Genomic DNA, 16,163 nt, shown 5'->3' with positions numbered 1-16,163 from the left:
TGCTGCTGTTGTTAAAAAACCGTGCTCGGTTACAACTAAGCAAATCAGGATTGAGCTCCTCACACATGAGGAGGAGCTCATCTCCTTTTATTTGTGGCAATTTGTGCGTTTTGGTGAACAATTTTGAAATTGTTTGAGATTTGTGTTTTTATTGTTTTTTGCTTGTCAGTCAAATTTGTATGGGTACTTGGAGTGGAGTCCCTACTAAAAAAAGATTGGAGAAATATGTACTACTGGTGCCGGTGGAGACGCTGGCAGGGCCGTTGCAGAAGGAAGTGGCTGCGGAGGTGGAGTAGGTGGCGTCGCAGGTGCTGCTGACGCCGACAGCTGGGCCTTTACTGCTTCTGAATAGCTGTCGTGTTGCAGTATGACCGGCACCCTCGCAGGCGATCCACAGGACCCATCAGCAGCCGCCATGGAACGAGTGATGGCAGCGCCAGGCGTAGGCGGTGAGGCCACCCCGTCTTCAGCAAATTGGTGCAGGCATTGAAGGAGGCGTCTAGTCAGCAGCCGCCTGCCAGGCATTCGCAAGTGCATCCCGTGGCGTGTGAACAGGCGTCTGGGTATTTGTTAAAATCTAATACTTTAACCCCGGCATGACGAGCAGCTATTTCTTCAATATGCCTGTTCACATTATCTGTATCGCGATGCACTGGATGCCAAGCAGGAAGGTCGTGCCGATGAGGGACAGTCGACAACCACCACCCGAGACGCCCCCATTCTGTCTTGTAAAACCCGCTCCAGATTGCGGAAGATGTTTGATCGCTGACCGTTGGCAATGTCGTTTGTACCGGCGATGAGGACGGTGAAGTCATCTGAAGAAGGCCTGGAAGACGCGACGTCAAGGAAGTCCCGGCCCCTGGCTTGCACACGCCGGTCACTTTAGGGCCCCGCCGATGAGGTCCCGAACCATGCCCGCCAGGTGTCTGCCATGGCTGTCGCCCACAATCAGCATTGACGAGAATGTAATTTGACTTGGCACCTGCTCGATAGACTTTGGTTTTACATTGAGTGGGGCGTGGTCCTTCTTTTTCTTTGTTTGCCAGTGTCCAGTTCCAGTGTTTACTTTTTTTCTTTTTTCTTCTTTTTGTTTTTATTTTGTGTAGATTGTCTCTTCTCCAATATAAGCTCCATCTACAGCATTTGAGATTATTACCTGGTTTCTGCAGCAAATTTGATCTTTGTGTATAATTGTCATAAAACTTTATTATAAAAATTATTTCAAGTTGTAGGACTTTGAATACAGACAATAATACCTTTGGACTTTGGACAGAGATAATTACTGATATAGGCCCAATCAGAGCGGATTCAAACTTCTCTAGCTGTAAAGGACTTAGAATAACGTACAGCGTTAGTTAATATTAGATCCAATTAGAGGGATTTTGATCTTGTGGTGCTGTGAAGGGCTCTGACTAACGGACGGCGTCAGATACTGATAGGCCCAATCAGAACAGTTTCGATCTTGTGTAGCTGCATAAAGCTCTGATTGGGTCTATCAGGAGCAATCACGCATAGGATCAATCACATGTCATAGACTACATTTGTGTGTGCTATATTTTACATGTAATATATACTTTAATAGATCATCAATTAGTTTGTATGTTAGTTTAATAAAGAGAAATGTTCTAGAAATTGATTTTCAAGTTGATAGTTTCAAATATTTCGTTGAAATTAATTTTTTTTATAATGCAACAAATATGTTTAAAAACATTTATGACTTTAAACATTCTTAACCAATCTATAGGTCTAAAATATCATCTATGCTAGTTTATATTGTTAATACAATGAAGGAGTACGCCACACTATATTTGCTTAACAGGACTCATTGAAATTGGAAGACGAATTTTAAGTTTATATCTTTTATCACTCACCAGATGACCTGTGGACAGATAGATAGACAGGCAGACATTCACACAGTTAAGAAATGTTTACATTCCCTGGAAATAAGAGAAATTGAGTCTACTGAACATTTAGCATCTATTACGCACAGTCAAGTTCCATGGTTGGACATGCATATCATTCTTGTGTATGGAGAAATGAAGTCTAATCTAAAATAAGAAGTCTACTGACGAATCATTTTTAGATATCTTGCCTCATGATACATTCACATTTTAGGCTGTTAATTTAGGTTTCATAGTAGTGTTCAAACAATAAATGTTCCGTTGAGCTAGGGAGGCTCTTACAACACAAGATTGTCACCGAATTCAAACAATACATTTCAATTTTATTATTTTTCTTTTTTCTATTTCATACAAAAGTCATATGTACAAATCTCGTAATGGTATTCAGTTTGTAAACGAGTTTATTTATTCTGCTATTTCCTCATTGCCATCATAGTTCACTGTAAGACCAATGTAAATATATTTCTTAACGCTCTTCCCAATTTAGTGGAGTTACATATATCTTCAACAAACTCAGTATTGCCTATATACAAATACAGCTTGGTGAAAATGTACGTCTATAGATTGAATACTATACAATGGATAGTCACAGAGTACCTGAAAAAGAATTACTATGCCTTTGAATATTCACACTTCTCAGAAACCTTCAAATTTAAGTAGAGCTAATCTTCTTAGCTGAAGAATATTGTGAGATAAAGCATCCTTGGAATATTGGCTTTTAATTATAAGAATGTTTCTTATATATGAATTAAGTTTCCTCATGTGACAATATAACCAACAATTATAGTAAATTATATTTTAATGGAAGAAACCTTTATTTATAGCGTATTAGCGTAGGTTTGTCTGCAAAATCTCTGGAAGTGTTTAGCATTAGATTTGGTTTATTGAACAGTAAGGCCCATATGGAAGTTAAAAATTAAAAGATTCAAAATTAGATGTTTTTGACCGAAGTAGGCTTGCCAGTTCTACATTATGTATGTATATATTTTTAACTGGGTGAAAATGGTAAACTTATTACAGACTTAACTTAAATATTATTCAGGTGATCAAATGAAATCTTTTTGAAATTTGTTAGGTTAGGATCTGTCTTTACGAAGCTTGCTATGGGAATATTTACTGTACTTCTATTTCAAATAGGCATCATGCTGGTTTCTTTGCATTGCAGACTGTCAATGTGTTGGAGATTTCATACTACGTAATATACAATTACATGGTTGGAAATAGTTTCTTCAGCTATTTACCAGGTGCTGCACATAATATCTTTTAGACTTTTGACGTTATTAAACTATTATAATTTAATTGTTTTCTCAAAAATCCATTTGAAAGTAACATGATTGGTGTATGAACTAAAAAACCGTGAACAAATATATAATAATAATAATAATTACTATATCAACTTCAGTCCCAGTACTCTCTTGATATTTTTTGCCACTTTTCTTCTCTCCTTGCTGTAATTAATCACGCTTTTTTCTCACTGGCGCGGTCGGCAAGCCGCGTATTAAAGGCATCAACTTACTCCATTGTTACCCTAAGCAAGTTATTGTTGTCATTTATTATCATTTAATTTCATTTATTATTATTTTGTTTAAACAGCTCTTTGGTTTAATAGATGTAATTCTTTCTTGTATTTTTTAAAATTTGTTTTATGTCTATTCTATCTCACCGTAAATAGAATTAGTTACATTTTTGGTATTTTTACATACATTTTTACGTGATATTTCTTTAAAGAAATGTATAAACTCAATATTCTTTTTTTTCTTTTTAACTTCGGATAAGAAGCTGAAAAAGCTCTCATTGTACTTAGTACTAAAAGAACTATTGATTTTGTTTTTGGAATGGTAGAATACTCAGGTTCGGTAAGTTTCAAGATGGGAGCCGCTTCCTATTGAGTTCCCATAGCGGGCACTAAAATTAGCCATGTCACATTGGAAGAAGAGGATAGCTGTGTTTCAGCCTTTCTATGCTTAGCAACAGCCTGTAACGCTAAGGCAGCTCCACCCACTCCAACAGTGATCCTCCGTAGTAGACTAGACCTATTGATCCGCAATGACTAATATCTCGACGAGTGTGGTCTGTGATACACCGCTCCTGGACATCTGTAGGCAGCTCCACCCACTCCAACAGTCATCCTCCGCTGTAGACTAGACCTATTGATCAACAATGACTAATATCTCGACGAGTGTGGTCTGTGATACACCGCTCCTGGACATCTGTAGGCAGCTCCACCCACTCCAACAGTCATCCTCCGCTGTAGACTAGACCTATTGATCCGCAATGACTAATATCTCGACGAGTGTGGTCTGTGATACACCGCTCCTGGACATCTGTAGGCAGCTCCACCCACTCCAACAGTCATCCTCCGCTGTAGACTAGACCTATTGATCAGCAATGACTAATATCTCGACGAGTGTGGTCTGTGATACACCGCTCCTGGACATCTGTAGGCAGCTCCACCCACTCCAACAGTCATCCTCCGCTGTAGACTAGACCTATTGATCAGCAATGACTAATATCTCGACGAGTGTGGTCTGTGATACACCGCTCCTGGACATCTGTAGGCAGCTCCACCCACTCCAACAGTCATCCTCCGCTGTAGACTAGACCTATTGATCAGCAATGACTAATATCTCGACGAGTGTGGTCTGTAATACACCGCTCCTGGACATCTGTAGGCAGCTCCACCCACTCCAACAGTCATCCTCCGCTGTAGACTAGACCTATTGATCCGCAATGACTAATATCTCGACGAGTGTGGTCTGTGATACACCGCTCCTGGACATCTGTAGGCAGCTCCACCCACTCCAACAGTCATCCTCCGCTGTAGACTAGACCTATTGATCAGCAATGACTAATATCTCGACGAGTGTGGTCTGTGATACACCGCTCCTGGACATCTGTAGGCAGCTCCACCCACTCCAACAGTCATCCTCCGCTGTAGACTAGACCTATTGATCAGCAATGACTAATATCTCGACGAGTGTGGTCTGTGATACACCGCTCCTGGACATCTGTAGGCAGCTCCACCCATTCCAACAGTCATCCTCCGCTGTAGACTAGACCTATTGATCTGCAATGACTAATATCTCGACGAGTGTGGTCTGTGATACACCGCTCCTGGACATCTGTAGGCAGCTCCACCCACTCCAACAGTCATCCTCCGCTGTAGACTAGACCTATTGATCTGCAATGACTAATATCTCGACGAGTGTGGTCTGTGATACACCGCTCCTGGACATCTGTAGGCAGCTCCACCCACTCCAACAGTCATCCTCCGCTGTAGACTAGACCTATTGATCTGCAATGACTAATATCTCGACGAGTGTGGTTAGTGATACATCGCTACATCGCTCCTGGACATCTGTAGGCAGCTCCACCCATTCCAACAGTCATCCTCCGCTGTAGACTAGACCTATTGATCTGCAATGACTAATATCTCGACGAGTGTGGTCTGTGATACACCGCTCCTGGACATCTGTAGGCAGCTCCACCCACTCCAACAGTCATCCTCCGCTGTAGACTAGACCTATTGATCTGCAATGACTAATATCTCGACGAGTGTGGTTAGTGATACATCGCTACATCGCTCCTGGACATCTGTAGGCAGCTCCACCCACTCCAACAGTGATCCTCCGTAGTAGACTAGACCTATTGATCAGCAGTGCTTAATATCTCGACGAGTGTGGTTAGTGATACATCGCTACATCGCTCCTGGACATCTATAGTGTTGTTTAGACATAAGTTTTCTTACCGTAACCCGTCTAGGTTCAACAAAAAGTTATAAACCAGTCTGACATAAATCTTTCTTCTGAGGATTGATGATATATGACAATAATAATTGGGGATAAGGAAAAATGTCTTTTAGTAATAATTCTAACATTTACCACCACAGTGTTAGTTAGACTTGTTAATAGACGATGTTATTGAATAAAACATTTCCTTTGTATAATTTTATAAATCTATTTACTAGGCTTTTATGGATCAATCAATAGTGAATTAAGTGGTACCTGTCAATACGTCTATAACAATTTAATTCTTAGCAGTGTGTGTATAGTGACATTTTGAATTACTATATCCCATATCTTTATAGTGAGCTTAGCAATCATTATAATGGTAAAAGGTTGTCTTTGTAACCTACTATGGGCAAAGTAATCATTGAAACTGTATTGCAACTTAACAAGACAGAGAATGAAAAGACTTCTCGGTACGTCCTTTGAGATTAAATGAAAGAGAGTGTCCTTTACTTTGATCCTGTACTTATCTAAGGAAGGGAAGTAAACTAATTCACGTTCTTTTTGACCATCAACTACATTTATATTATAAATGTGATTTTCTATGTATGAAGTTTATAATGTTTCAGAGAATGAAAAGCAGCATTACCTATTTTCATACTTTATTTAATAAGGCAATCTTAAAGTTTTACTGTTTTAGTTTTAAAATTTATTAGCTTTATAATTTTATGCATGGTACCACAAGAAATAAAGCTAAATTTAACTTGATATGTGAGATAATGTGCGTGTTAACACGACAAAACACTATAAACTCTGTTAACAGTTATATCAGTTAATTGACCAATGTTTATTGTGAATTTTTTATGATTTCAAATGCATAACCCTTGAACATAATAAGTTTTTACATTGCATAATATACAAATATTAGTTGAAAATGCAAAAATAAAAGTAAGCAGTAACACACTAAATAGTGACTGTTGAAATACGAGTACACATAATAAGCAACTAAAGATAAAGTTAGGATAATTAATAGTGTTTTATAGTTCCAGAATAAGGAATTCATCTCGTATTAAAACAAATAAAACAAAACAAATGGGGATAGAGTTAAAAATAAAAATAACAACGTGTATCTGAATATTTTTTTTATTATGTCCAATGTACTCATGAGCTATATAGGACTAGTTTCCCGCCAGATGGCCCTCGTAGTGGAATGAAATATATCTAATCTATCCATTCTCTTGGTGTGCCATTGAATTCTTAATTTGGCAGCATAGGACTTGTAGACTAATGACCCGAAGAAAAGGACCCTGGAACGAGACCTAAACGAGGCCCTGATGCTTACTCTCTGCAACACATCGGCACAATCAAATTTGGAATTTGCCAGAATATGGAGAAAACGAACATCTTGAGTGAAATTTATTGCATGTAAGGAGTGAAGATTCAGCAAAGTAGCAGCTTATTCCGTAGGAATCATAGCTCTCTGTATCCAAGACGAAGTTCTATCACATGCAGAAAACGATTCTGCATCTTTATTGACTCCAATTGGAGGTTTTTTTGATAACGCTACAGCATTCTATGTGAGGTCGAATCAGATAACAGTAGACAATTTGCAGACTTCGAAGTTCATTGAACAGCTTGGATAGCCTCCATATGAGGCCCAAACTGCGGAAAGACTTATTATAGGTGCTAAATACTTGATAATTCCAGGCCAGAAATTAATCGACGATCACGCCAAGGTCCAGTAACACATTTGTTTCTAGAAAAGACTCTCCCAGCAATAGAAAAATAAAACATAGAGATAAAGTGCGATGAAAGGAGATACAGGCACATTTGTCCAAACTAAACAGCACAGCGTCGTTCTTGAAGCAACAAGTATCGTGAAAAGTTTATATCCTGTGGTAAAGTTTCAGACTAAGATGAGAATGACACAGAAGATTTAGTCTGATATCGTTAATGATAAGTATGAATAACAGTGTTCCCAAGTGGGAATCTTTCAACACGTCAGATACTACAACAAATTTCCTCGAAATAACCGACTTTAACCATACTAATATAGTGCTATCCTTAATATTAGAATACCATTTCATCATAATCACAAAATTCGTAAGCTTTAAGCTTGTGAATAAGTAAGCGGTGAGAAGCTCTATTAAAATTCTTCGTAAAGACCAGTTCGATGGCATCAACTTGCACTCTGTCAGAAAAAGCATTGACAATGTAGGACTGGAACAAGGTAAGGTTCTGCGGATGAGGATCTACCGGACATGAACTCACATTGACTGTCATTGATAATATGTCAAATTTTGAACTAAAATTTCTCCTTGATGTGATTCATAACAACCAAGACTGGAAGTAATGTAGTAGGTATATAATTGGTTATACATTTTTAGAGCTTCTTTTGTGGATGTGATGTATGAGGATAATTTTGAATATATCGGTGAATAGTGCAGCGGACAATGATCTATTATTGAAAACTACAGTGAGAGAGATGTAGCAATGAGATCAGTGCAATGCTTAACGACAAGAGATTGGATTAATTTGGGCCAGGTTCCATGGTGTTATCGAAATCCCAAAGAATATGGAGAACATCTTCAAGATAAATATAACAGGCACTGAATCAGCATAAGATTTTTCTCCACTACCTTTAGGGCCCACCTCGTTCTAGCAAAAATACTGATGATAAACTATGCAAAAACATGCTAGTAAGCACACTTATATGAATTGGTAATCGCATTATGTGTTATTTGAATGACGATAAGATTCAAAACACCGGATGGAATTGACAAAATTGAAAAATATTTTAGGATTAGAAGCCTTCTATGTCCAATATGGAAGACATAATGAGCAAATCAAGCTCAGAAAGACTTTTGCAATTTGAACAAACTTCAGAGAATCTGAAATATAATACGGGATCAAAGGTTTCTATGTATGATGAACCATTTTCTATAGGAATGTCTTTCGACTCTCACATAAACATACCATATTGTTATCTTAAGATAAAAAATCCATGTAAATTGTTATATTGTTTACTAATAGGAATAAAATACGATTTTAAAAACTCTTTTGAATGAGGTATCTTTTTCTGTGGTCATACTAGCACTACGACTCTTCGTTTGTGTTATTTACAGTGCAAAATTAAGCTGTTCAGGATTAATGAATGTGATATCGTTTCATCATCTCTAGAAGAAGATTTAATGTAGATAAGAAGTTACCTTCAGTTATGATTGACCATATCTTGGGAAGATTTGCGTTTACAGTTGACTTCTACATCATACTGAAAATTTTAGGATACAATACATCCACTCTTTTCCTTTAAAACTGAACGGGTACGATAACTCTTTTTTAATATTAATACAATTTTCGTTATTTGAAAGAAAACTTGTATCTACTTATTAGCTGAGTCATAATTATGTAATTAAACATCACATATATAAATATCACATTCAATTTTGATAAAGTTCTTTTTGCGTGTTTAAAACGTATCACTTTTTACATATTAATAGTTTTTTTTTCTGATAAACAATAATGCACCGGCTGAATATTATAATAAAAAGAGATAACATAATAGTATATGGATAAGGTTATTTGGAAATAAGTGTGTATTGGCTCATTCCAAATGTAAGTTTTCTTAAAAATCGTGGTTTTAATACTTTTAAATACGAGAACACCATTATAGCTTACTTTACTTTCCCAACTCAATTTAAAAACAAACATTAATAGACCAACTAATTGTTTAAACTTCTTGTTTCAATGTATTTCATCCAGTTAGAAGCGGAATCCGTAATTATATTCATTATTTTATTATTAATATACCAAGTATGTACAAAAGTATGTAAAACAGGAAGTACGATACAGTATTATAAAAATGTAATAAATTTAAAGCACTTTATATAAGTTAATGTATTACAAAATATACTTGGTAACATTGTCAAAATACATCATAATGGCTGGGACGAATTCCATAATACAAATTGAGTCAATATACTAAAGTATAAGTCACACTGTTATGAATTTCACTTTGTATTTCGTGATCCGATTAAAGTAAGAACGAGCCTGCATATACTTTAATTTCATATATTAAACAGTCATTTTAAATAAAGTTACTAAGTAATTATTTTATTGTTTTTAACGTTAAACATTCAATAAAGTCTGTAAGAATATAGACAAGGCAGCGCTTTCAAATAAACTGTGGACCGGTGCCTGTGTAAAATGGACTAATGACGTCATAATCGCTTTGTCCAGTGGCTGTAGATGATGTCATCACTGAGCCATTAGCAACTTCTCTTGTGTCTCTCACTTTATGCTTTAGGCATATTAGACAATATCATACCAGACTTACTTTACTGTTCGTATATTGTTTAACTCAGTGGTGAAATAAAGTCATAGATCTTTCTGCCATTTACCTTCATCTTGTTACCATTCCTTTTTTTATTTTTCTTACATAACTGTAAGAAGTAGAAAGAAATATTTTTGGCTTTCATAATTTGTCGCTTTTCGTCCTCTTACTAAAATAAAGGTTCCATTTTTAAACAGATATGTCAACGATATTGTTTTATTACCTATTCAATAAACCCAACTTAGTTCTTGAATTTGGTTTTAGTTAAATATCTGTAGGCTACGGAAACATGTAAGTAGTTACAGGTTATCTGCCTTATCCCATATCATTACATTTTGAAAATGTTGCAGAGTTGAGAACTAAGCACTTAAAACGCTATTTTAAAAAAACTAGAGCTTTAAATCAATAATTTGGAATTCTACTGTTGCATCCCTATCAAATGAGAACAGGCCACCTTGTAAACCCTATTTTACTGAACAACCTCGGATTCTTTAATTGTACACCGATCCGTCAAACAGTATACAACGTAAAAAACAAACCAAGGTAATTGTACTAAAAGAAAATGTTATTTTCACAGGTGAGTTTGAAACAGAGCTAACTATGATTCAGATTCAAAGCCCAAAGTTAGAACGTGCGGCCATCGATTCTATCTGGTGTTTATTTATATGATTATAATTATAGTGGTCTATGCTTGACCTGATGAGAACATCTGTGGTTTAGTGATTATTGATGAATTGGAAAAATTGAGAATAAATAGTTGTGCATTGTAAACTGTTATCATTTACTTTATTTCAAACCCATGCAATAACATGATAGCTATCACCGTAACATAAATAATCTAATAATAAATAAATATAAAATAACCCTAACACCGAAGCTATGGTGGGTAGGGTTGATTCAATGCGAATTTTAAGTCTAGGCCCTTTTCACCTTCCTCACTTAACGAAGGATTTGGAATCTGGCTCTGTCACAGACTTGAATCTCATAATCAAGAATCTACGTCCGTCTGGAGAGACAGAAAAAGACAATAAAAACGAACTCTCCAAGACATCAGAGACAACTAGAGTGTAAAAAGCTCTATATACGCAGCAGCCATCTAATGTTATCAAGATGAAGACGTATTCAATTTCTCTCAAGTGCAGATTATTTAATTATATAAAATTATAAGAAGTCTTTTATAACTAATTAAAATTTTTAGTTGTAATTTTACAGTAAATAGCTTTTTTAATTCTAAAACAATACATAATAATAATTACTAATTCTCATACGAGACAATATACATAAAATATAGAGCATATAGATAATATTTTTTCATTATATTCCCTATATTCCTATCTGAAATATTCTACCACTTTTTGTGAAAGGTCCCATTCATTGGTGTCAACCAATATCTGAAAATGAACAGATGGCCGACACAATGCACCAGACCTCAGTGGATAGAGATGGACTCACGATATAAAACCTTACAAAATATCTGCTATTGTTGGAGATCTCTGCCTTCGAGCTTTTCTGAAATAAATGCGACAATATTCACTACAAAATATAAACGTACTGTTTGCAGTTATTTTGAGTTACCAAAAATCATATCTATTATATATCGTATTTTATCGTATCGTAGGACTGACAATTATCTTAAGAAGTATATACGTTTCGTTAGACAATAGTGATATGGGCAATTACGGAAATCATTTAGAAAGATTGATATTATTTCTTAATCAGGGATTTCCATACATAATCTGTATTAAAGTATTCATAATATAAGAAAAAGTGTTTTCACAATACCATCAGTAAAATGTGTTATTCACGTATGCATTGCAATGTGTAAAACGAAAGAAGCTTGATCAAATGAAGGAGAAAGTATTAATCGGTTAACAAATTTAATTTTTTTAAATATAAATAGACAAAAATTGTGTAAATGTGTATGAAATTTCGTTGGTCGTGGTTTAAATCGATTGTTTGGTATTTTACTAATAGTTTGTTTTATGCAATTTACATATTATTTTGAAATAAAAATATTAAGAAATAACAATTCAACATTTGGTTTATTGTTCAAAAAGACTTTTGATTTTAATCCAACTAAATATGTATTGTATGTACATAAATTTATTTACGTTAATAACCAAAATGCCTTGGCTAAAACAATCCTAAGTATTTTTCTTCTTTTGATTTACATTGCAAAGATTTAAGTTTTAAAATTTAAGATAATTATGTTTGAAGTTGTTTTTTTATTTAAATTAAATCTTCAAAACATTTAACATAGTAAAAATAACCAAAAGAATGCATGTAGTATAACATAGCATAATATATTGTATACCGTATATCGTATAATGAATATATAGTTGTAAGTATAACTCATTCTAGGAACAGGAAAAACGGAAGTGTCACTTAAATTTGAAAGATGCTATAATGTACAGGAGCACCACATCACTAACTGCAAATTTCGTGATGTTGGGGTAAAAATGTTCAGTAGGCCTAGTTTACTACAAAAGACAATTGTTGGATTTTCTTGACTTGCTTAATGATAAAGCTTTTTTAAAGCCTTTATTATTATTTTACATGCTACTCTAACTGACTAAAGCTAGAGCAGATATGGCCTCCCTTTTTCCAACGTTAACTGACAGGGAGAGTATCCGTAACCCCCTTTATAGAGTATAGACAGGAGGCTATTCTAACCTCAACTCATCCTGAATATCCTGTTACTCCGTAACAGTTGCAAGATCGTTTTAGGCGTTTTTAATCTGTTATATCCTCAGCAAACATAGCTTGATATTGTAAAACAAATCAATCCTCATGATCGTATTCAATATTATCTTGGATATTAAATTAATCCAAAAATACAAAACAAAAGAAATAAAAATAATAATATAAAGAAGACCGTATTATCAAACTTTTCACACTAAAGGTACGTACCAAATAAAAATACAAGTATTTTATTGCGGAAGATGAAACTGGTATATATTATCGCTTCTAATATTTGAAAAAATTAAAATATGATAGCTGAAAAAATTGTGTAACAGTTTTTACAATGTTACGGACAAAAACAATCAAAAGTTTAAAAAGTAATTTCAAAGGAATTAGAACTTTAGATCTTATATACACAGTATAGACACATTATATTTTTATTTGTTAGGCTAAAATAATAATGATTAATAGATACAGTCTGTTCGCAACCTTGAATAAAACGTATTTTATTACAGTTTTTAATTGTTTCTAAAAATTCTTTAATGCTAATTTAACATTAAATAACGTTTAACAAATTTCTCGTAACTCTTTAGAAATCCTGAACCTGGAAGTGGTTGTCATAAAGGTGATAAACTTTTAATTGATTAACAATCAATGTAAGTCACTTTGTAATTTGACCTGGAAATTTCTCGTTAGCCGGTAGCAGAAAAATTTTTTAAATGGAATAATCAGTGAATATACTTATTCAACACTGAATATTCAAGAATATATAATAAAAATCTTAATTTGTTAATACAATCTAAAATGATACAGACATGTTCGATGTTTGTTTAATTTCCAAAAAAATTTAAATAAGGTAAAACTAATTAAAACATTAAATTAAAAATAAATAGTCAAAGACACATTTTGTGCACAGTTAATTTTGTTCATTATCTAATGTAGGACTGAAATTGCATTACATTAAGTTCAAAATTTAAATAATAAAAACGTTATAAATAGAGCTCGAAAATAACAGAATTGCTACAGATTTGGGAACAAACACTACAACTAGATTTTAACTGTAACTCATTCATTTATACAAAATGATAATTATTTTACTTGTGTTTATTTTTGAAAGAATGGATTTCTACACTTTAAACATTTGAATATACTTAATAATTACATGTATGATTGGTAACTTATTAAAATATAAATTGCACTTTTTACAAGTAGTATCAGTTACAATACTTTTAAGTTATGCAAAGAAAAGTATTTCAGGATCAGAGTTTAGTTTGAATAGCTGTACCTGAAAGTAAGACCTGATTCATCTAAATGGCCTATTCATTATCTGATAAAAAGTGAGGATAAAAGTTCATTTAAATTAATAAAATAAGCAAATAAAATTAAAAAATCACTAAAAATAAAAGTAAAATAAAATAAATTGCAATTAATATTCAACTGAACGAAATGACGATGTTGAGCGTTTATATATTCAGTATGGTATCTTAAGTATATAACTTTGTTGTTATCAAAGGAAAAATGCTTATAATTTATATTTATCTATAATTATATCGATATATCTATATACCTATTATAGTTTACCTATAAAAAAAGATAAACTTAGTTTTTTATAAATTTGTTAGTAGCATATTAAATGTAGTAAATAAAATATCATCTATAATGTATGCAATTACATGTAATGTATGTCATGAACTTCACTGGAGATAATTGCTGGAATCCCATACTAAAGAGAAATGTACAACTTTTACCGTTTGCATGTTGACCTGGAACTGTGTAATGTGGGCTAATGACGTCATAACCACATTGTCCAGTGGCTTTAGATGATGTCATCACTGCGTCATTACAACCTCTCTGCCTCTCGCACTCGACGACAGAGGGATATTAGACGTAACGTCAAGCCCTTCGCTATAACACTAACTGTGAGGACTCATATTATGGAATATTATCGTTAACCTCAGTAGTGAATTGGGAATTATTTAGTTATCCTGTAAATACGATAATAAATTACTGAGATAATTATCTGAACATAATTAAAAAATTGTATTTTACTTAAAATTTAATTGTTAAAGTAACTACTGTACAAGAAACAGATATTCATTTCCCAAAAAATTAAGTATAATATATAACTCATTTCATTATCACGTTATTCTGCGGATGGTAGATAAAAAATCATACAAAACGAAGTTGACACAAAAATAATGAATCATAGAACTCATGCTTATAGGAACGTAATCCTCTTACATGATAACGTTCACAATTTTGTTTCTTAAACTTATTTTTGTATAAGAGTTTAAAATTATCAGTCATAATGTATCAAAGAAAATTAAATACATGTCTATACATAAAGTCACAATAAAAGAAGTTCAAAGTGTTGCGATAGTTAGAGTGCATGTGTTATTCTGTCAAAAAACTTGACACCCTATCTTAAGGGTGTACTGAGATTATTTGCAAATTTATTTATTTCTTAGTTTCTGGTTGCTATCGCGATTACCCATAAGACCAACGTAAAAATAATTAACAAATCCCAAAATCCTAATGCAGCCAAATCCCATGGAGTGACATGCACGACCATCGAACAACTCATATACAAATGAAGCCTAATGCACAATGGCAAGTCCATAGATAATATTTTCCAGATATCATGCGGATGGACAAAAATGAAATTTGTGCAACCCTACGAGTTTTAAACTTCGTTAAACCCTAGCAAATAATACAGTCTAGATTTAAAACCAGTACCTAACTTTTAAATCAGTGAGTATTTTTCTGTATCGTGAAGACTAGTGTATTGTATCGTCATCTGTCTGTTATAAGATATTTGCTGGGTGAAGTGGAAGAAGTCTCTCACAGTATATAAGAGTATCGTGATAGGAAGATGTTACATGACACTTGAAAACATTAAAAATTAGAAGCAGCTATTATAGCCACGTATATAGTGTAGTTCTTAAAATGTAATTATATAAATATCAGTTTAGAAAATGTATAGCATGTATGACCGTCATTTAAAAATTGAAGGTTTTATAATATTTTCTACATTTAATTAGCCTATAAAATAAATATAAATCAAAATAAAATATACGTAATCGAAATAAAGTATTTATTTCGGCAGACTAATACATGAAAATGGGGTTAGATTTAATCACCAGAAACAAAACTCCTATTTCAGCTTTTACTATACGTCCCTTGCCTCTGAACCGTACAACATGTCTACTTCACTTACTTTTTAGTAATTATATTTTTTATTTCATAACTAGTATAAATCATAAAATTTACAGAAAAAAATAAAATTTTTAACCTTTTAGAGTGATAGGCTTCGCTAAATCTCAGCGAATAACAAGATTTCTTAGGGGGATATTGATAAATTATCATTATTCACAAATTTGGTATAGACGCAATATGTTAATTTGATTGATGTTAATACACAAACTAAATTCACTACAAGCAATCAACGACCTAGAAATAACTTATTGGTTTGAACGGTATAAGGGTCAAGGCTAAACATTAAAAGGAAATAAGGACATT

Source organism: Homalodisca vitripennis, chromosome 1 (genome assembly GCF_021130785.1).
Source record: "Homalodisca vitripennis isolate AUS2020 chromosome 1, UT_GWSS_2.1, whole genome shotgun sequence".
Lineage (NCBI taxonomy): Eukaryota > Metazoa > Arthropoda > Insecta > Hemiptera > Cicadellidae > Homalodisca > Homalodisca vitripennis.
The sequence above is the reverse complement of the archived record's forward strand: the minus strand, read 5'-3'. Positions refer to the sequence as shown.